The 22,231-nt window shown below is 47.5% G+C and overlaps 1 protein-coding gene across 1 annotated transcript in view; it reads left to right on the top strand.

Annotated features, from left to right (window-relative positions):
* The first annotated feature begins 2,487 nt into the window (after nt 1-2,487).
* The window catches only part of LOC144753010 (beta-1,4-galactosyltransferase galt-1-like), a 42,884-nt gene continuing 23,140 nt past the window's right edge, over nt 2,488-22,231 (top strand). The window contains exon 1 of the mRNA XM_078640818.1: nt 2,488-2,602. The gene's annotated coding sequence lies outside the window, so the exon portion shown is untranslated. The remainder of the gene's footprint in view (nt 2,603-22,231) is intronic.

Here is a 22,231-nt window from a genome sequence, read left to right as displayed (position 1 = left end):
TTGAGATTCACAAACTAAAAGTTGTACTGCAAATGTGCAATATCTCAGTCCTTATTTATAGAAAACTCGTGTCTTTGAGCAGTTCATCGAGTTATAATCTGTTATCCCAAATGAGTGCTGGATATTGACATCGAATGTAGATGGTTGCAGCCTGCGGACACATGTTTCACCGGGACCGTCCTCTTCTTCAGGGCTGTAATATAATTGATGATAATCCTTAAAATTGTTAATCATAAACTATACACCCTAATACAAAGTGAAAAGAAAGTGAAAAGAAACAAAAATAGACATTCATATAAAATGCAAATTTCAACATATCTAAGATAAGCTACATCAGTAACAATCTGTAATTAAAATAATATTAATTAGTCACTTAAAAGTCAATAGTATATGCTCTGACATGCTATATTGTGGCCAAATGCTGGCAGGCTGATTAGTATCTGATACTCGTCAAGGAACTACTAGAACAAACTTAAGAGCAGTTGCTATATTTTGATGGGAGGCTGGCACCTGGGTTTGGAGGGGCGAGGTTTCTCCTCGAGCAGAAGCTGACAGGCTTTTTGCTAGCTGCTACAGTGTGAAGAGGGTCTGCCAGCGATTAAAAACGATGGTTATATGTTAGGGAATCGAATGCTCTTCTTTTAACGCTGACCTATGATTAGACCCTGTCTAGCCCTGGACTTGATGAAACACAGAACTAGCCACATGCTGTGAACAGGGCCATGCCTTCTACACTCCCACTTACATCAAGGGCTATACGTCGGGAGTCACTACATCGTAGGCACTGCATCGGGATTCACTACTTACAGGTAAGTTTTCCTAGCCTTTACATTGGGAGTTACTATACTGCATGGGAAATTATGTAACATGTTTTTAATAATAAATAGGAAACCTGAAATTAATCCCAGCATCCTCACTTGATCAAATTGTGTGATCCTAGTGAATTGTTTTATTTCACCTTGACTGCTTTTCCTTTATTATCACGCATGCGAGCAGCTTGAAATACTAGCTTAAGATGTGCACTGTACAAAACTTCTCTAGTGTTTAATGTAATAGGCTATACTGTTGTTCCATGTATAATCACAACCTAGGCCACAAGAAGAGTGCACATGACAGCTAACTTGCCTCTTGGTTCACTATGGCATTGTCGTCAGGGATGGGGGGGGGGGGCATGAATGTTTTGAGTTGTTTGAAAACAATCACTTTTAATAAGTGACAGTCAATGAACTGATAACTTTCGTATACAAAGTTGTAACAATTCAACATGTTGGAGAAATCTGCATTTTTGAATTTTGCATGTTTGTTGTACGATGTCTTTTAATATGATGGTGTTTAAGTGCTGTAGGACGCCTTCTGTGCTTCTTTTCCCTTACTTCAGTTCATGTTTAAATAAATACTTGCCTGTTTGTTTAGCATCTTTATTACCGTGCTCTGTCCAGCTCAGTGATGCTGTTCATCACGGGGCCACACTTAACCCCTTAAGCGCGGCATAGAATCCGACGCGGTGCAGACGTTTCTGTGCGCGTACCCGGGCCGCGTCTGCTAACGGAGGTGCGCAGCACTACGGAGGTAGTGCTCGAGACGGCCATTGGCCGACGCACGCAGCGAACGGGTTAAAGGTCATGCAGTCCACAATGTAGTGTCATGTAAATAAAGAATGACGGAACTCTTTTGGTTCCTGATGGACTCCGTAGGCCTGTGACCTAAGGGTTGGAGGCTAATGAAGTGAATGCAGGTTTAGAATGTTTAGATCTTGCTTACACGCTGAAGAATAAAGACTTGTATAACAACGCTCCGTGTGTAGATAGTCATTGGCGAGTGCCCTGGCTGGGTAGGACGCTACACACAAGTGACCCCGAGCCGAACAATGAGTATCCTGCTGTATGATGTAGTGGGCAGAAGGAAAAAATGGATAAAACAATAACAGACCAGTGGATGAAGAGTGCTGGCTGAGTGCCACTATACGTAAATATATTATGCATATAGTTTGTGTAAAATTGAAAGGTTTCGTCTATCGTCAGACATTAAAAATGCAATTATTCTGATGGACAACTCTGTCTCTTGAGCAAAAAGATACAGTTGTCCTACCACTCATGGTGACTGCTTCATCATGAGTTTATGTGCTTGAGAGTCTAAAGGACTTGCATGACCTAAAATCAAGTACGTCTTCATCTTTGTGAGTCCAACACTGAAATCAGCACCAATAACATTTCTCTGTTCGTCTGATACATCCGCTGCTTATATTAGATTGACTGTCGAAAATGCTCGCTTTCAGAGGAAATTTTACTGAAATGAACATATTTCCTCTTATATAATTGGAGCAGCAGGTGGAGTGGCACCGGGTCCCCAGTTATGACTGTTTTTAACTACCTAGCCAGAGATTGTAGCCCTTTCCCTGCCTTGCATTATAGTCTATGGCGCTCTTGGTACGTCACTGGTGATGCAATTGTAATTATAAAGCGGTGCTAACTTTGTTTTCTTTCCACAGGTGGGACATGCAATACTTAGAATTCGGGTTGTTTTCACTGGGCAATAAGAGAACAGGCTGCACCGATGGAGATTTCCTAAGCATGGACACTCGATGCATGGTTCTCATTTTTGGGTGAGTTCACTTTTTTTTTTCCAATAGTAACCTGCTTAAAAGTGCAAAGTTAAGAGAATGAAGCTCAGTGATGATGGCGTTCCATGCAGAGAAGACCTATTCAGTGTCATGAACCCAAAACAAATCACTTGTGTACACAGGACAATCGATCCCAGGCTGTGTCCTAACTAAACAAGCATTTGCAATGCAATAGGTCTCTCTTTTTCAAGAGATTAAGCTATTGGCATTGTAAATGTCAATGCCTTTAATTTATGTTTTTATAATTAACACATAAATAAAAGGCATTGTCATTTACAATGGCAATACCTGAAACTCTTGTAAATGCAAGACCTATTTCATTTAAAAGAAGCGGCAACCATTGTCCCGGGCTGCTCGGAAAGTGAAAGCGCGCATGGCGCGCTTAATGTTGCAGGAAAGCATGTCGTGCCGGCAGTAGGAGAAACTCATTAATGAAAATAGTGCTTACAGACTAAGTAAGACATACCGTGTAACAATCGAAGTAAAACGGAGAGATCTCATGGGAGGTTACAAATGAAGACAAGGCAGTACTAAGGAGGGACTAACAAGCCTATTAACGAATCAGAAGCCAGCATTTACAAAGGACAATAACACAAGCATTGAAAAATATGGGCGGGGAGTGGGCGGAGCTTCAACTCCATACTTGAATACAGCATTCCTCGCAGAGGAGCGCATGCGCTGACCAGGCTTGACCAAAAAATACGTAATTCTCAGTGCTCTTTAGGGCTGGCATTCAAATAATTTGTTTCTCACCACTAGGAAGCCAAAATCAGAGGGAATTGTCCAAAAAACAGACAACGGGAAACTGTGGAAATTAATTATTTTGCATGGGTTCCTTGCAACAATCCTATCTTCTCCCCATCATTACTACACCAATCCACCACAGAACATCCCTCCGGACTTTCATGGAAATGATACCACTAAATGAAGCCAACCTGGCCAGTTTCATAGCCCTAGATTCTTATGAAGCGTCAGTTTTAGTGACTGTTTAAGTGAATTGCAACCTCTCCCTGCCTCCCGAATCCCTGTGAAATGCATGATTTTAACATACAGTGTGCACTTTGTACACCAAGATTTTATCTTAGTTCCTTGACTTAACAGCTGTCTGCCCAGTTTTTAGGTTTCGACCTGGCGATCTGCGCAAGCAGTTCGCGCAGGTGAAATCTTTTGTTTACCATATTGGCTATCGGAACGTCCCCCACCTCCCATTGGCTAGCTCCATAAATGGAGGCTAGCCATTGGGAGCCGGATCTGTCCGTCAAGACCGGACCAGATTCGGGGGCGTTCCCGCGATTTTTTCCCTCTCCGCCTCTGCGATGTCGTCATCGCGGCGGTGGGCGGAGCTTCGTTTTTTTTCCTTCTGTGTTTGTTTTGGTCATTCCATGCGAGGAAGCCCAGGTGAGTGCTTGTTTTTTAGTGGTGGAGCACGTGAATTCAGTGTACGTTGGTTAAAAATACATGATGAAGACACAGGCCACGATCTGGCTGTTCATCAAGTGCATGGGCGCTAAAAGTAGTTTTTGCCCCTTTATTTGTAGTGAGGACTCCGCAGTGGTTTGTCTGATGTGAAATTGCTCGGCTGATCCCCTTTGTTGCAGCATGCATAACTTTTCATTCTTTCAGTTCGACTTTACAGTCCGTTTTAATAATGTCATTAAAACTGCGGGTGTCCAGTACCCAAACGGCCTAAATAGACTCGTATGGGCTAAGCATCTCGTGCCCCTCGTGAGACACTTGTAAAACTGCTCATAAGATTTGCAACAGGGAGTTTTTTCATGGTTTGGCATTTTTCGTAATGCATTACAGTTGAATTTATATAGCGCTTCATATCCTAACCGCACTGCAAAGCGCTGAAGAGCATCATAGAGAGTGCAGAGTGGAGAGTGCATAGGGAGTGCAGAGTGCATGGAGAGTCCATAGGGAGTGGAGAGTGCATAGGGAGTGGAGAGTGCATAGGGAGTGCAGAGTGCATAGAGAGTGCAGAGTGGAGAGTGCATAGGGAGTGCAGAGTGGAGAGTGCATAGGGAGTGCAGAGTGGAGAGTGCATAGGGAGTGCAGAGTGGATAGAGAGTGGAGAGTGCATAGGGAGTGGAGAGTGGATAGAGAGTGGAGAGTGCATAAGGAGTGGAGAGTGCATAGGGAGTGGAGAGTGCATAGGGAGTGGAGAGTGCATAGGGAGTGGAGAGTGCATAGGGAGTGGAGAGTGCATAGGGAATGGAGAGTGCATAGAGAGTGCAGAGTGCATAGGGAGTGGAGAGTGCATAGGGAGTGGAGAGTGCATAGGGAGTGGAGAGTGCATAGGGAGTGGAGAGTGGAGAGTGCATAGTGAGTGGAGAGTGCATAGGGAGTGCAGAGTGGAGAGTGCATAGGGAGTGGAGAGTGCAGAGTGCATAGGGAGTGCAGAGTGCATAGGGAGTGCAGAGTGCATAGGGAGTGCAGAGTGGAGAGTGCATAGGGAGTGCAGAGTGCATAGGGAGTGCAGAGTGGAGAGTGCATAGGGAGTGCAGAGTGGAGAGTGCATAGGGAGTGGAGAGTGCATAGGGAGTGGAGAGTGCATAGGGAGTGGAGAGTGCATAGGGAGTGGAGAGTGCATAGTGAGTGGAGAGTGCATAGGGAGTGCAGAGTGGAGAGTGCATAGGGAGTGCAGAGTGGAGAGTGCATAGGGAGTGGAGAGTGCATAGGGAGTGCAGAGTGGAGAGTGCATAGGGAGTGCAGAGTGGAGAGTGCATAGGAAGTGCAGAGTGGAGAGTGCAGAGTGGATAGGGAGTGCAGAGTGGATAAGGAGTGCAGAGTGGATAGGGAGTGCAGAGTGGATAGGGAGTGCAGAGTGCATAGGGAGTGGAGAGTGCATAGGGAGTGGAGAGTGCATAGGGAGTGCAGAGTGCATAGGGAGTGCAGAGTGGAGAGTGCATAGGGAGTGCAGAGTGCATGGAGAGTGCATAGGGAGTGGAGAATGCATAGGGAGTGGAGAGTGCATAGGGAGTGCAGAGTGCATAGAGAGTGCAGAGTGGAGAGTGCATAGGGAGTGCAGAGTGGAGAGTGCATAGGGAGTGCAGAGTGGAGAGTGCATAGGGAGTGCAGAGTGAATAGAGAGTGGAGAGTGCATAGGGAGTGGAGAGTGGATAGAGAGTGGAGAGTGCATAGGGAGTGGAGAGTGCATAGGGAGTGGAGAGTGCATAGGGAGTGGAGAGTGCATAGGGAGTGGAGAGTGCATAGGGAATGGAGAGTGCATAGAGAGTGCAGAGTGGAGAGTGCATAGGGAGTGGAGAGTGCATAGGGAGTGGAGAGTGCATAGGGAGTGGAGAGTGCATAGGGAGTGGAGAGTGGAGAGTGCATAGTGAGTGGAGAGTGCATAGGGAGTGCAGAGTGGAGAGTGCATAGGGAGTGGAGAGTGCAGAGTGCATAGGGAGTGCAGAGTGCATAGGGAGTGCAGAGTGCATAGGGAGTGCAGAGTGGAGAGTGCATAGGGAGTGCAGAGTGCATAGGGAGTGCAGAGTGGAGAGTGCATAGGGAGTGCAGAGTGGAGAGTGCATAGGGAGTGGAGAGTGCATAGGGAGTGGAGAGTGCATAGGGAGTGGAGAGTGCATAGGGAGTGGAGAGTGCGTGGAGTGCAGAGTGGAGAGTGCATAGGGAGTGCAGAGTGGAGAGTGCATAGGGAGTGCAGAGTGGAGAGTGCATAGGGAGTGCAGAGTGGAGAGTGCATAGGGAGTGCAGAGTGGAGAGTGCATAGGGAGTGCAGAGTGGAGAGTGCATAGGAAGTGCAGAGTGGAGAGTGCAGAGTGGATAGGGAGTGCAGAGTGGATAAGGAGTGCAGAGTGGATAGGGAGTGCAGAGTGGATAGGGAGTGCAGAGTGCATAGGGAGTGGAGAGTGCATAGGGAGTGGAGAGTGCATAGGGAGTGCAGAGTGCATAGGGAGTGCAGAGTGGAGAGTGCATAGGGAGTGCAGAGTGGATAGAGAGTGGAGAGTGCATCCCCTCTACTTCTCTTCTATGGACACTTGTACTTCTTCTACTTCTCCACCAGCACAGTGTGTGTTTCCACTCGCCAGTGGCACTGGAGACTGAAGCACATCCTTCTTAGGGTGACAACCGTCTAGCTGGTCAATATGGACACTCTTTCCAGTTCTGTACTTTTATGTGATCACACTATGCATTATGGGGGGTGTAGTGTTGTTTTGATTCCATTAGAACACAGCTGAAAACAATGATTTGTAGATAAAAACTCTAGTCCCACTAAATCTTGGAAGTGCTTATTCACACACACACATGCATGCACGCACACATGCAAACACACACTCTCTCCCTCAACAGGTGCACTACCTCCTCACAAGCACGGATAGCAAGCGTCGCCTTAATGTGCCACCCCAGCACGGTTTAACCCCCTCAGCTGTCAATTGGCCGTCTGTCACGTGACACCTGCAGACCAGACTCTGAATTTCTTCAGTGAAATCCAGTAGGGTACAATAGGTCTTACATTTGCAAGAGATTAAGCTGTTGGCAATGTAAATGACAATGCCATTTATTTATCTGTTTTCAAAACCAACACATAAATAAAAATGTTGTCATTTACAATGCCAATAGCTCTAACTTTGGCAAAGGCGAAACCGTTGCATTGTAAATGCTTGTTCCATTTTGTGACCTTTCAGCAACGCTGTTGTATGTTGCTCTGCTGCTCCAGGCCCTTTTAATTTCCTTCTTTTCATGGTGAACATTTGAACAATCTAACCAATATGTGCTTCTTGTCAAAATCATCTACCAATCTCTGCTGGTGGCGCTCTAGGCAAGGACCTGCTCTCGCCTTTTCTTACACCCAGTATGGCTGGTACAATATTCTGCTGAGAATGTTGTTATCTTTTACAGGAGAGGCGCGAGGCCCCTGGCACGTGCGACAGTCATTTCCAATCAGAGGCGTGCGGGTTGATTCCAGGGCCGGACTGGCTACCGGGCGTTTTGGCGTACTGCCCAGCTGGGGGCTGATTTAGTTGATAGGGACCTGCGTGAGCTGAACGAAATTCGTTTTGCTTTGTTTATTTCGAAGCACATGCAGGTCTCCTTCAACGAAATTAGCCCCCACCAGAGTGACATCAGCCCCCAGCTCGGCAGCATGCCGAAACGCCCGGTAGCCAGTCCGGCCCTGGTTGATTCAGGAGTCATTTACTGCATGTGGCCTCTTGGCACTTATGAGCCCCTGGGGCAGGGGTCTTCAAATTGGGGAGTGGGCCCCCCTAAGGGGGGCGCCAGGCTCTGCTAGAAGAACAGTGTTCCCACAGTGGCCACAATATTTCAGTACTAGTATAAATCCTATTCTTAATATGATATAGGTGACAGAGACACAACAATCCTTTTTAGTTTTTTGGAAACACAGCACTCAGTCGGAGAGCGTGTCGGTTCACATCTCGTGCCGCATCGAAATAATTCGTGAATATTGGAAATTGTCGCCTGTTCGAAAATACTACAGGACAACAGTAAGAAGTATCACATGGAAAAGCAGGATATATTGAACTGACCTTAAGTGGCTAATCATATTGCACATTGAATTGTTGAATACTCGGCACGCTCTCTCATAAATCAATTTGACGTCTATGAAATTTCTTCTCCACTTTCAACAGTGTGGAAACTGCAGTACTTTTCCGCTGATTTCCTACCTTACCTGGTTCATCCTTACGATGTCGTCCTTCAGGGATTGAGAGTAGTAAACTGGTTTTAATCGTCCCCTGGATATTTGGGCTTGATTGTCTGAAAGAGGTCCTGAGGAAGGTGGCCTTGTGCCGCCGAAACGCGCGTCGACCAAGTGCGGGGTCTCATACTGAGCCTTGAGACCTATTAATTGGCGGGGCAGTCCTGCCAATTAAGATTCAGTCCTCCTTTTTTTCAGATACTGTGGGTTTGAATGAAGTATGAGTATGATTGTGTTGGTATGTTGTGCTTGATTGTATGATACCAGGGTTATAATTATTTGGGTAAATTGTTGTTTTTTTGTGTATATAGCTATTGTTAGATTATGTCTTTTCTATTGTATGAACCATGAAAATATTTATGAAATGAATATGTAGTAAAATGTCTCTGTTATGAAGTAAAATGAAAAATATAAAAATATTAAAGCATTGAGAAATTGAAAATAAAAAGCTTTATATATTTCTAAAAAACTAAAAAGGATTGTTGTGTCTCTGTCACCTATATCATATTAAGAATAGGATTTATACTAGTACTGAAATATTGTGGCCACTGTGGAAATACTGTTCTTCTAGTTGTGTCCTTTCTCTCCCCTCTGTTCCCTGGCTGTAAGTAATTGTTGAGGGGGTCCCATCATTCTTGCTGTGGGTGCCAGGCTCTGGCCAAAAGAAGCAATATGCTGATAGCAGTGCTGTGTTTTAGTCGGTGGGGAAAAATAAGCGGTACTAAGCCGCTCTGTCATGACCATCGCTAGCTTCTTTTGTCATTTATATCCTAGCTGGGAAACATGGCAACAGAATTTAACTGCAGTGTTTAAATATGTCTTGTGTTTAAATAAGTCGAGACATATTTAAACATTTAGGGCCGGACTGTCTACCGGGCGTATTGGCATGCTGCCGTGCTGGGGGATGATGTCACTGCGGTGGGGGCTAATTTCGTTGATGGAGACCTGCGTGTGCTTCGAAATAAACAAAGCAAAACAAACTTCGTTCAGCACACGGAACAACGAAATCAGCCCCCAGCTGGGCAATATGCCAAAACGCACGGTAGCTAGTCAGGCCCTGTAAACATTGCCAGTTTAATAGAATAATTGTGAAAAATCTGAGGGGGGCCCAATGAACTTTGCTCCTTTACTGGGTGGGCGCAGCATTAAAAAGTTTGAAGACCACTGCCCTAGGGGGTTAGCCGCGCTGCTCCTGTTTTATGATTGTGTTTAAACATAATGCGTGCCCATTGGCCACAGATATGGAAGCGCGGTTCCAGCCTGGCGCGTGGCCCAGCACTGATGCTGAGCAGGTGGTAGCGGCCTCTCATACAGGGCAAAGCCGCCTGTCAAGAAAGCAGAAAGAAAGGATTACTCTGAGCTCATGATCCTGGCAATATGGTCACAACATGAGTGTTCCAAGGCTACCGCAAGGTGGTATATATACAGTACTTTACAAAACCTACGCGTGCAATAAATGAGATGCAACACTTGGCAAAAGCTTTATAATGTACATTTGATTGTTATGTTACATGTATAGCTTTTACACTTGGGCATTGGTAAAACCCCTGTATTTACGATTATAAAGTTGTAATAGCCGCCCAGCAGTATCAGCAGAATTAATTCCCTAGGTGTATAATAGCTCTAGAAATTATTTAGAAGTGGTATATAAAAGTTTATGGGTATTTGGAGGTAAGAAAAATGTAAAACATACATTTTTTTTTAAGTGGAGAATAATATACATGAATATCCCCTTGTCTGGCAACTGCACCACCACTTCATTATTTTGCACAGGAATTTCTGAAGCAGGGTACTTAGAATAGTGGTAAAATATAATTTCTAGATGGAGACAGGACTTCTGATGTGAACAAGTGGGACAGGGTATCCTGCTTGAGAAAACGTGACCTGATAAATACCCTGTTACTTGTTCACAAACACCTGACCAGACCCAAGGGCTTTATGGGACCTGAAGTCGTCTAACTGTGCCACATGAGTAGACCACGGGTATCTTGAGTTGACCATTAATATTTGATTAAATCCTTATTTTTTTTCCTAATAATATTGCCCTCCGGTGAATATTTTGACAATAAAAAAAGCACATAGAATCATACATTTTTGCAGAAACTTAAAAAGTAGCATTGTGCATAGCACCTTTTTCCCAGACTCCTCTACAATCAACTTTAAATAAAGATATAACGCCTGTCTGATTAATTTAGCTTGCTTAATACACTTGGGCCCCTCTTTAAAGGAAGGGTCATGATCCCTTGGGGCTCGTTTCTAAAAACCTAGCACTTCTGAAACCTATTTCTATAGCGTGTGTGATACAAACTTGGGAAAACACATTTTACTCCACTTCTGATAATTGACAGAACTTTACACCTGCGCAAAAGCAGGGGGAACGGGTTGTGGAACCAATCTATAAATACGTACAAAACATATTTTGCTTATGAACCCTTTAGTATTAAAACTAGGGATTATAACAAATACAACCCCAATTTAAAAATAAATAAAGCAACACTTAAAAAAACAATGTTTTGCCTGAAAAGCATTGCCATCTTTCACATAGAAAGGTGGTAAAAGCACATTGTGTAATAACTGAGATGATCGGAATGTACTCTGGACAGGTGGGCCGGTTAACAGGTCGTCCTGAGGGGGGTGGGGGTCCTAGTAAATAGCTTCTTTAGGCCTCTCCACAGGGTCGGCCTTTAGCGTGGGCGAACTGGCCCTAGGCCCAGGGCACCAGTTTTCTGAGGGCGCACAGAGCTGTATGCATTAAGGTCATGCCAACAGAACACCCTTCTCTTCTTCCTCCAGCCCATTTTCGTTTCTGTGTGATTTGACACTTTAAATTGGTTCCAGTCATTAATTACCATACAGACGATGTTTATTAACAGCTCTTCATCCCCCTTCCTTGCCCTCCCGTCGCCCTCTGCACCCTGCTGGCACACATCAACAAAACCATCATCTGCAGGAGGCAGCTGACATAACAGTGATTTAGGGGCACTTGGGGAAGGGGGGGGGGGGGTCCCTGGGATGTTTGTGCTCAGGGGGCAGTCCCTGCTCGTCCAGGACCGGTGAACACAGGCCTGGGTGAACACAAAAGGGACCCCCTGCTGCCTCATTTAATTTACTACTTTTAGCAGGGGGCCAAACTTCTCTCCGCCCCCGTCCTATCCTGGCAAGGGCGGGCCCTGCCTCTCCATGGTGTCTCGTGAGCCCATCCATCTGCCGTGAAACTGGCCCTGCTTCAAGACTTAATTTGCTCTTTGTCTGAGCATTAGGAAAGCGCATTAGCGGCGCACCCTAAGCGTGCGCGGGCGCACGCGCAGTGGCGCGACTCGTCAATCCGGGAACCAGAGGTAAATACCGGCTTCTTTTTTAGACTCGTCAATCCGGGAACCAGAGGTAAATACCGGCTTCTTTTTGAGACTCGTCAATCCGGCAACCAGAGGTAAATACCGGCTTCTTTTTTTATTTCGTTTATGTCGAAAAATACGTTTTATGATACCTTTGCAAAGCTGGACCACTGAGGTGGCTAGCAAAAACACATTTCGTATCAGTCAATATCGTCAAGAGGCCCCTCGTGACGTCAAGAGTGCCCATGGTGGGTACTGTAGGGGTTTCTTCCCTTTTGCTTTTTGTTTTATTGCCCGTTTTGCAAGTTGTAGTCTTTTTTATTATGTTTGGAGCCAGCCTCAAGGTCTGTGGATCATCCGCCCGTAAAACATCTTCATATTTCCCGAATGTTTTTCTAAAAAAAGCCGCCTTTCCGTCTGGGGTGATGTTGGGTGTATATATAGCTCCTGTGCCTGTTTCACCTCAGGACTGTCTCGGAGGCGCGTTCTGAAGGTCGCATGTGGCAGTATTTAAGTTAAACAGACGGTAGAAATATGTGTACTCTAGATGCTACATAGGTTCATCACTGTATATGTTGCATGCGACTTTACATTTTTAGGTCTCGCCTGTCGATGCGCATGCGCATCGAGCAAGCGAGACTATAGGGGCTCATCGACTCTTTATCTAACTTGCAAGGAATCGTGGCGATTCCTTGCAGTGCCCGTGACTTTTAAGCTCAATGCGCATGTGCATTGAGCTTAAAAGCGCGTGCACAGCCGCCCGCATTCCTCCGACACCTTTGAAGTGAAGCTTAGCTTCACTTCAAAGGCCCGGCTTCTTCACACCCACATGCCGCTCTGCCCCGCTCCGCCCCCTCCCCTGAGTCATCCTGCCTGCCCCTTCCCGCCGTGTCGCATTTCTCCTCCCCCCTCCCCTCTCTTCCCTCCGTCTTGTCTCTATTTATATAAAGAAATGGTATGTAGCAATGATAACGGTTTTGCCTTGACTTTTTATTAGCAGAGTCAGCTTTGTATGGCATTAACTGTATAATAAAAAAACGTTCGACTTTCACATCTGTGTGTGACTCTGTATAAACCTTCTGCCTGGAGGTTTAGGATGCTTTCATGTAAATAGCGCGAGCATGGCGCACACTTTCATTTAATTTAAGTTTAGTGGCTTTCACATCTGTGTAGGACTCTGTATAAACTGGAGCCACCCTCTGCCTGTCAGTCAGTACTGCTCTGTCCCCTGGTTCTAAGTGACAAGCAGCCCCCCACCCGCCATTGCTGCGGAGCCGTTACTTAGCCTGGCGCTAAGTGCTAACTTCTAAGCACTTCACGGCCTGCATTGCTCTGCGGAGCTGAGTTGTTTTGGGACCGGGACCCAGTGCCTGCCCGTTCACAGCCCGTGGTCAGGGGCTGGTGCACAGCATTTAGCTCTGAACTGTTCTCCACCCCGGGGTGCTCAGCAGCAAAGGTATACAGCTCTTCTCTTAAGGCTGAGAGGTGAACGTTACCCCAGTGCACTCTGAGCTCCGCAGTGCTCTGGTGGAGGGCTAGCTCCTAACTCAGCAGCAAAGTGTTACCGGCTCAGTGCTCTGAGGTGGCGAGGCCACCCCCCCCCCTTCCCCTCCCTCCTCGTCTCACACCCCAACGCAAGTATAAACAGCCGGCTTCAACACATGCCCTCCAGTCCTTTTCGGCTGCTTCAAACACTGTTTTCTAAATCTTATCTTTTGTAACCATCTGGTTATCCTTTCTTCTGCCCTGCATACCCTAGAACAACCTCTTCTAAGATAACTACCCTCCATCTGTGCTACACAGTCGCTCCTTAGATGCTCTGTCCACTCTCCTCTCTCACTGCCCTCGGTCTTTTTAGATATAGCGACCCCCCCTTAGGATTTATTAAAAGGCGCTTCGAGGTGGCCGCAGAGCGCTAGGGATATTAACGGGGGTTTTACTCGAGGCATTCGAAAGCATTAATTAGCCGGATTTCCTTTATAATCGTGCCCGGCTGGTACAGAGGACGCGCTGCTTCCAGGCTAAAGAATTTATCATTTCCATTAATACCCGCAGGAGGGAGAGACAGGTAGAGAGCGAAACGTAAACCCAGATCTGCCCTTATTGTCGCTGTTAAACCCCTCTCTGCTGTCACTCGCGGGCGAGAGGCCGCCGAGGAGATATTTCATCCACGTAACTAACAATGCCCCGGTGCAGCTGCAAGTTGTCGGAGGCATCGCCCGGAGGTACATGAATTACTGGCGGGTTTTGTGTGTGTTTTTTGGACCCGTCGCCGGGCTCGGGGGAAGCAGAGAGGCTGTTTTAAAGGAACTCTTGCGCAGTTAACTTCAGTCCCCACATACATAATAAATTCCATTTTCTGAGGAGAATGGGACGCGGCACCACAAGTAAATTGTTGTTTATTCACTTGACCAAATCACGCTTTTTTCATAGACGGTTCTACATCTCATCGACTCTCTCAGAACAAACATTTTCAGGTGTTTTTATCGGCATTGTTTAAATTTTTCTATAAATGTTTCGCACCCGAGATATATTCCAATTGCAACCCGTTGTTACTCTGCTGTTTTCAGAAGTGCTGATGGAATATAAACAGCCGGTGGGCGGTAAATAAAGGCGCCCACCCTTGTATCGGTGCACCGGCCATTGTGCGCGAGTTTATTTATTTTAACCGCACGCTTCCGGGTTGCTAAATATAAACATACGACATATATGTAAAAGTGCACCCTTTCTCTGGCTTCTGATTTGTAAGGTGTACAGGAGAGGTGTTTAGACCTTGCTCCGTTGTGGCACTGAAAGATGTGCTGTCAGTCCGGCCCTGCCAGGACGCTTGTACCCTTCACCGGCCGGCCTCACTTAACGTGTCCTGAGTGAATGCCCGGCAGCGGGGCCCGGCCTGTCTCGGAGATGCATGAAATGCATGGCCTTTCCAGATGCTGCCGCCCTTGGTTAACCTAGTATCCTGTTACTAATTGATTTCCGCCCGGCTTTTCTTTGAAATGCTTGTTGTAATTGAAAGCAGTCCCCAAATAACCTTTTTCGTCACTGTTTTTGGCCAAGTTTATTAAATAATAATACACAGTAGAGTCGTGTACCGCATTTTAGAACAGCAGTCATAAAAATGTTGTCCTGAGCACAAAAATGAACTCGAAGAATGCCTCAAACTTCCCTCTCAAAGTTGTTTTAACAGAAGGTGCTCGCGGTATGCTATATGGCAGTTGTGTGGTGAGAGAGTCTCTTCATTCAGGGGCTTAATTTCACCCGGTGTTTGCCGGTACGCTCATGACCAAAACATATTAAAATATAAAATAATACGGCTAATATGTATGATATGCTATAGAGCATTTATGCAGCGCGCCACTCTCTCCGTACAGGGGCTTAATAGCTGCATTCCTCCTTGTCACGTGGTTTCGCTTCGCTTTTGGTTTCTCAACTTTGGTATTGTAAATGACACATTTTGTATTTATGTGGCATTGCCTACAGGAAACAAAAATGCTAAAGATAAAAAAAAAAAAAACATAAACAATTCTAAAAGCACAAACTCTAATGCTGCGAGACCTATTGCATTTCCAATGCTTGTTATGCTATAACTTCCTACACACACACACACACATATATATATATATATCTCCGTGTGAAGAACTTTGCATCTTTTATTCTTGATTTCAATAATTTTGCTTAATGTCATAAGTGTACCTGCTTTTATATAACCCTCGTTATCACGTTTTTTGTTTCATATCACTATATGTATTGGGTCTAGCACTTAACCTATATTATGATCAATGTCAGAAGGATGAAAGGCTGAGCCGGCCATGCCAGGATTCAACTTGTCAAACACAGCTTGATCACATCTCAGTGACAAGCGCCTAATCCACTGAGCTATCCCACTAGCCAGCAAACAGCTGTATGTCTATATCAGTGGTTCCCAAACTTTTTTGACCTGTGGCTCCCTTGACCTAATTGGCAGTTGGCCGTGGCTCCCCATTCGGTCACTTTTTTAGGGCTCGGACTCCTCCCCACTGTAAGTGGGGGAGGAGTTTCGAGATCCTAATGTTATAAGAAAAAAAAGAAGAAGTATCCTTAGGGCCTTGGCGAGAGAAATTCCACACATTCCTTTGCGTTTTCTGTCATCTGGCCAGTGATTCGTCTTCCTTGTGTTTTGGTTTTAATAGGCTTGAAGTGATAGGGTAAATGTAGTTTTGTTCCGCCATTTTGGGCATATTTCGTCCGTGCTCGCGCAAAGAAGTACATAAATTATAATTAGGAGCTGTCAGGGTGCCTCCGTTAGTGAATCCAGATGGCCGGGCGCGTTCACAATCACTGCCCTCGATGTTGGATGCCGCCCAGGACGTCACGGACTTAAGGTGAGAGCCGTTTGGGTCGGGCATCCTGCTGGGGGGGCGCTGTTGGGGGTTTGGGTTCGTCTATGAGGGGGGTTTTTGCAGGGCACTGGGTTGAGGATGGTTATATGGGTAATATTGCTTTCCGTTGCGGGGCGGGCCTCCAAGGTTGTTTGCACTTAGCAGTGGATATGTTCGTGGTGCTCGGTTGGGAACTGTTTACTGGGCAGCAGTTTTATGTTTATTTTGAGTGCTCCGCTACCGGTCTGTGCGTTTATTAAGTTATTTGTTCCTTTGCGGGGCGGGGTTTGTAGGGGAGCATGAAACCGTGAATCCCTTGGGCGCGTCTGTTTATTTAGTTAATGGTGCCTATTGCGGGGCGGGTTTGTGTGAAGCATGCAGCTAGGGAATCCTTGTGCGCGTCGGATTATTTATTTAATTGTGCCTATTGCGGGGCGGGTTTGTGTGAAGCATGCAGCTAGGGAATCCTTGTGCGTGTCGGATTATTTATTTAATTGTGCCTATTGCGGGGCGGGTTTGTGTGAAGCATGCAGCTAGGGAATCCTTGTGCGCGTCGGATTATTTATTTAATTGTGCCTATTGCGGGGCGGGTTTGTGTGAAGCATGCAGCTAGGGAATCCTTGTGCGCGTCGGATTATTTATTTAATTGTGCCTATTGCGGGGCGGGTTTGTGTGAAGCATGCAGCTAGGGAATCCTTGTGCGCGTCGGATTATTTATTTAATTGTGCCTATTGCGGGGCGGGTTTGTGTGAAGCATACAGCTAGGGAATCCTTGTGCGCGTCGGATTATTTATTTAATTGTGCCTATTGCGGGGCGGGTTTGTGTGAAGCATGCAGTTAGGGAATGCTTGTGCGCGTCTGTTTAGTTCTTTTATTTTTCAGATGGCGGGGCGGGTCGGATTATTTATCTAATTGTGCCTATTGCGGGGCGGGTTTGTGTGGAGCACGCAACTAGTGAATCATTGTGCGCTTTTGATTATTTAAATTGTTTCAATGCCGGTTTGTGGGGAGCAGGCAACTGGGGAACCCTGGTGCGCGTCTGCCTCGGGGACCGGGGGGCCAGGGTACTTCAGAGAGCCTGGTCCTTCCCGGGCTTGGTATTTCCCCCAGAATTGTGAACTGGGGGTGGCGGGGCTGCGGGCAGCAGGCCTGACCTGACTCGCGCGGTCGGGGAACTTTTCACTTGAGGGGTACCTTCTATTGGTGCACGGTGAGGATGTGGGACATACTATCTGGCTTCACCCTGCTGGAGGAGCGCTGTTGCTCCGGTGTTCGAATGAATTCACGGTGACATGGGCTTTGGGTGCCTGTGGTCCTTCGTCGGGTTAGGGGCCCAATTAGAGCCAGCGCGTCAGTCTCGTAAGGGGGAGGTAGTGAGTTCGGGCCTCACAGTTGGCATGTAATTGTTAAGTGTACTTGGGTCGGGGCCGCCATTGCCGGACAGGAGGGTCAAGCACACGGGCGGCCATTTTGTTGTGGAATGGCCATTGCCAGACATACGGGTCAAGCACCCAGCGGCCATTTTGTGGGGGAACGGTCAGTTTCAAAATGGGGGGGGGCGGGGTTGGGTGGCCATTTTGTTCACCTTTACCTCAGGCCTTCCCTGTGGTGCAGGGGCCTATACGTTGTGGAACTTAGTGGTTGGCCGGGTGCTCGCGTCTTACTTGGTCAGGGAGGCCTGGCGGGGCGGGGCACCGCGGGGTTAGCTGGCCCCATGTGTAGACACGGGCCGGTGACTTCAATAAGGGTTTCGTCGGTATAAAAAACGTCTCTTCTGCTCCGGCGGGCAGCTGACAGGCACAGAATCTCAATTTTATTGTTGCCCTATTGGTAGCGCTCGTAGAGATTTTTACTGCAGTCATACGGCGCGTGCACGACCTCGTGATTTAAATAAATATTTGAAAACCAAAAAAGGATGTGCATCAGTAGGTGGTGGATTTTACCCACGCAGCGAGCCCGGCATTGTCAACTCAATCGGCAGTACACAAATATGCTACAGGCAGCCTGGGAAAGGCAGTGACCGAGCGGTCCTAGCTCTGAGCGCCAGCGGCGGCGCCCCGCCGAGATGCGAACGGGAACATTCTGGCGGTGTTATACAGTGCCCGGGAAAAAACGGAGATGACAGCGAGCCTTTGATAGCTCAGTTGGTAGAGCGAAGGACTGTAGTGGAGCGTCTGTCAGCCTTAGGTCGGTGTTCAAATCCGGCTCGAAAGACTTTTTCTGCGTTCGGCACGCGGCCGCTGGAGTGGCGGTGCAGAGTGGCGATGCAGAGTGGCAGAGTGGCGGTGCAGAGTGGCGGTGCAGAGTGGCGGTGCAGAGTGCAGAGTGGCGGTGCAGAGTGGCGGTGCAGAGTGCAGAGTGGCGGTGCAGAGTGGCGGTGCAGAGTGGCGGTGCAGAGTGGCGGTGCAGAGTGGCGGTGCAGAGTGGCGGTGCGGAGTGGCGGTGCGGAGTGGCGGTGCAGAGTGGCGGTGCAGAGTGGCGGTGCAGAGTGGCGGTGCAGAGTGGAAGAGCGGCGGTGCAGAGTGGCGGTGCAGGGTGGCGGTGCAGAGTGGCGGTGCAGAGTGGCGGTGCAGAGTGCAGAGTGGTGGTGCAGAGTGGTGGTGCAGAGTGGTGGTGCAGAGTGGCGGTGCAGAGTGGCGGTGCAGAGTGGCGGTGCAGTGGTGCAGAGTGGCGGTGCAGAGTGGCGGTGCAGAGTGGTGGTGCAGAGTGGTGGTGCAGAGTGGCGGTGCAGAGTGGCGGTGCAGAGTGGCGGTGCAGAGTGGCGGTGCGGCGGTGCAGAGTGGCGGTGCAGAGTGCAGAGTGGCGGTGCAGAGTGGCGGTGCAGTGGTGCAGAGTGGCGGTGCAGAGTGGCGGTGCAGTGGTTCAGAGTGGCGGTGCAGAGTGGCGGTGCAGAGTGGTGGTGCAGAGTGGCGGTGCAGAGTGGCGGTGCAGAGTGGCAGTGCGGCGGTGCAGTGCGGCGGTGCAGAGTGGCGGTGCAGAGTGGCGGTGCAGAGTGGCGGTGCAGAGTGGCGGTGCAGAGTGGCGGTGCAGAGTGGCGGTGCAGAGTGGCAGAGTGGCGGTGCAGAGTGGCGGTGCAGAGTGCAGAGTGGCGGTGCAGAGTGGCGGTGCAGAGTGGCAGAGTGGCGGTGCAGAGTGGCAGAGTGGCGGTGCAGAGTGGCGGTGCAGAGTGGCAGTTCAGAGTGCAGAGTGGCGGTGCAGAGTGGCGGTGCAGTGGTGCAGAGTGGCGGTGCAGAGTGGCGGTGCAGTGGTTCAGAGTGGCGGTGCAGAGTGGCGGTGCAGAGTGGCGGTGCAGAGTGGCGGTGCAGAGTGGCAGTGCGGCGGTGCAGTGCGGCGGTGCAGAGTGGCGGTGCAGAGTGGCGGTGCAGAGTGGCGGTGCAGAGTGCAGAGTGGCGGTGCAGAGTGGCGGTGCAGAGTGCAGAGTGGCGGTGCAGAGTGCAGAGTGGCGGTGCAGAGTGGCGGTGCAGAGTGCAGAGTGGCAGTTCAGAGTGCAGAGTGGCGGTGCAGAATGGCGGTGCAGAGTGGCGGTGCAGAGTGGCGGTGCAGAGTGCAGAGTGGTGGTGCAGAGTGGTAGTGCAGAGTGGCGGTGCGGTGTCGGTGCAGAGTGGCGGTGCAGAGTGGCGGTGCAGAGTGGCGGTGCGGTGGTGCAAAGTGGCGGTGCAGAGTGGCGGTGCAGAGTGGCGGTGCAGAGTGGCGGTGCAGAGTGGCGGTGCAGAGTGGCGGTGCATAAGAAGGACATCACAGGCAAGTGGTGCAATATTCGCACATTCACAAGGAGATCACTAGCAGTACAGTACACACCACATGAACACACTCCATAACACATAGCAACAATACATTGGCATTTACAATGCCATTAGCTCAAACTCAAATAAATCCGAGCCCGATTGCATTTCTAATGCTTGTTTTTAATATATAATCGCTGGGGGATGTAACCCCGACAGAGGGAGATTTTCCTGTTTTCTCCCTTAAAATACTTCGGATGGAGCTGATGAAGGTATTATAATGATATTTGTAACAAAATTAAAATATAACAGTCGTTTAATAAAAACTTTATTTGGTTAAGTGAGAAACTGTACAATAGTAATTGCCAAATATGTTTCCATGACTTAACCTTTTTTAATCACACTTAAGGAAGCTTGCATTGTTGCAACCCCTGCTGTATCTGTTGCTGTGTCGACTACAGCATTTGCTGAAGGGGTCTGTACTTGACCCCATGGCCACAGGTTCGAATACCAACTGGTCCACTCAGCCTTACACTTTTTTGAGATTGATTAAGAAAAAAAAAACATTGAGTGGGGTACCAGTATAGATACATTATATAGCGTAAGCCAGTGTCACAAACACAACAAGCCGTTTGTGGCACCAGTTATACTGGGTTTAAAAATATGAAATATTTCCTCCTTCCACTGCCTTGGAATTTCGCTTTACGTCCGCACATGCAGCCTCCTCCAACCCTTCTTTATCGGAATAAAATATGAGGCTTTCTGTACCCCCGCCCCCACCTTTTGTCTCTTATATCTGATTTTCTGCCTGTGGTTTCTGTGGTTTATCAGAAGGTGTAGTAGTGAAGTAGTAAGACGTTTGTTCAGCATTATCTTTTGAAATTTGTGTGCAACCCACAGTTCTGGTGTCGAGGCTGAACCCTGGAAGAGCTATTCCAGGTTTTCATCTGTTTAGTCTATACGTTTATAACTTAGTGACTGTCCTTGTGGAGAAAAAAGACACACATTTAATGTACTAGAACACATACACACTCACCCCCTAGTCTATCGATTCTAGAACATCTGTGATAGACTCAAGACAGCAGTGGTATGCAAATAGTCTGGTAGCATGCGTCTCCCAATAACACTTTTCACTGATTTACACAACATCCAGCAGAAGACATTTTAGATAACACCTCACACACATCTGAAGCACCAAAAATATGTTATTTAGTTGGTTATCACCATGGCCATCATATGACTCTCCACCACAATACGCACTTGATAACATGAGACAGAACACCTAATGCATCCGACATAGCTCTCATATGCCATATCATGATGCGAACATCACTCAACACCTAAAAAGACCAGACACATCATCACCCACCAGACAATGGACATGGCGAACGACCTAGAATGTGGCAAATCTTTCCAGCCTCACAATACCTGAAACACACCATCACCTACCAAATAGGACACTGGACCATGATAGACACCTTTGCACCAGGTGGAAATTGATCCCCGGTGCAGCAAGTGCTAGAAGGCCCTACCGGTGGTAGACTGTGCCATACGAGTAGGAAGCAGTAATAATTTATTTCAGGAGGGCCTGATGATTCAGTCTATATCGTGGTGGCCTCTAGTAATGGCATACTGTGGGTTTTGGGGAAGACTACTTTTTCTTCCAAATAAGATCAACATCTCTGTGGTTGTGGCATGTGTCCTCCCCATACTTGATTAATGCAACAATCTGTATGTTGGCCTGAAGGCATATCTGCTGGTCAAATTGCAGAGGGTGCAGAACTCTCAAGTCAGAGCTGTCCTAGCCCTAAAGAAACTCAGCCAAGTGCAAAGAGGCAGGCAGAACTCTCCATTGGCTTCAGATCAAGCAAGAAGTACAGTTCAGGGTTCTTTGTATCACTTCCAATATATTACAACCATTTGCTCTGTGCTTCTGTGTGCACCATAACTTAACACAACAAAGGGCAACCCTATAATCTCACAGGAGATTGGGTATGTACTTTTATAAGGAGGAACTCATGAAGGAATAGTTTGGGAAATATTTGCATTAAATGTTTAGGTATTTGTCTCAGCTGAATCCAAGCCAAGAAAATCAATTAAATCTACATTCATAATTCATACGAATATATAATCGTATGCATATGTATATGAGTACTGTGTGGTAGGTGAGAGTCGAAAGAGAGGTTTATTCGAACAGACAGTTTTTCCAATAATACATTGCAAAACAGTGATTACATTTCTGTGAAATAGGGTCCAAAGAATAACACACACTAATCTAGCCCATCTAATCATATACAGACCATCAATGTATAAGGACCCTAATTAGTGTATCAACCACTCAACCAGAAAAGGCCCCTAACAAAAGGCTTTATAATCCTATCTATATGGAGTGCACAGTTTTCTGTCGTATAGACTGATGTGTAATGGTTGTCGACATTTCGGACTCTTGTGTTAACAGTCTATGAGACCATCCTCAGGACTCGTTTTCTAGAAATAGCAATGGCCAACCCAAGTTTTTT

The sequence above is a fragment of the Lissotriton helveticus genome, chromosome 5_1, assembly GCF_964261635.1.
Source record: "Lissotriton helveticus chromosome 5_1, aLisHel1.1, whole genome shotgun sequence".
Classification (NCBI taxonomy): Eukaryota; Metazoa; Chordata; class Amphibia; order Caudata; family Salamandridae; genus Lissotriton; species Lissotriton helveticus.
This window is presented reverse-complemented; position numbering and strand designations above follow the sequence as displayed.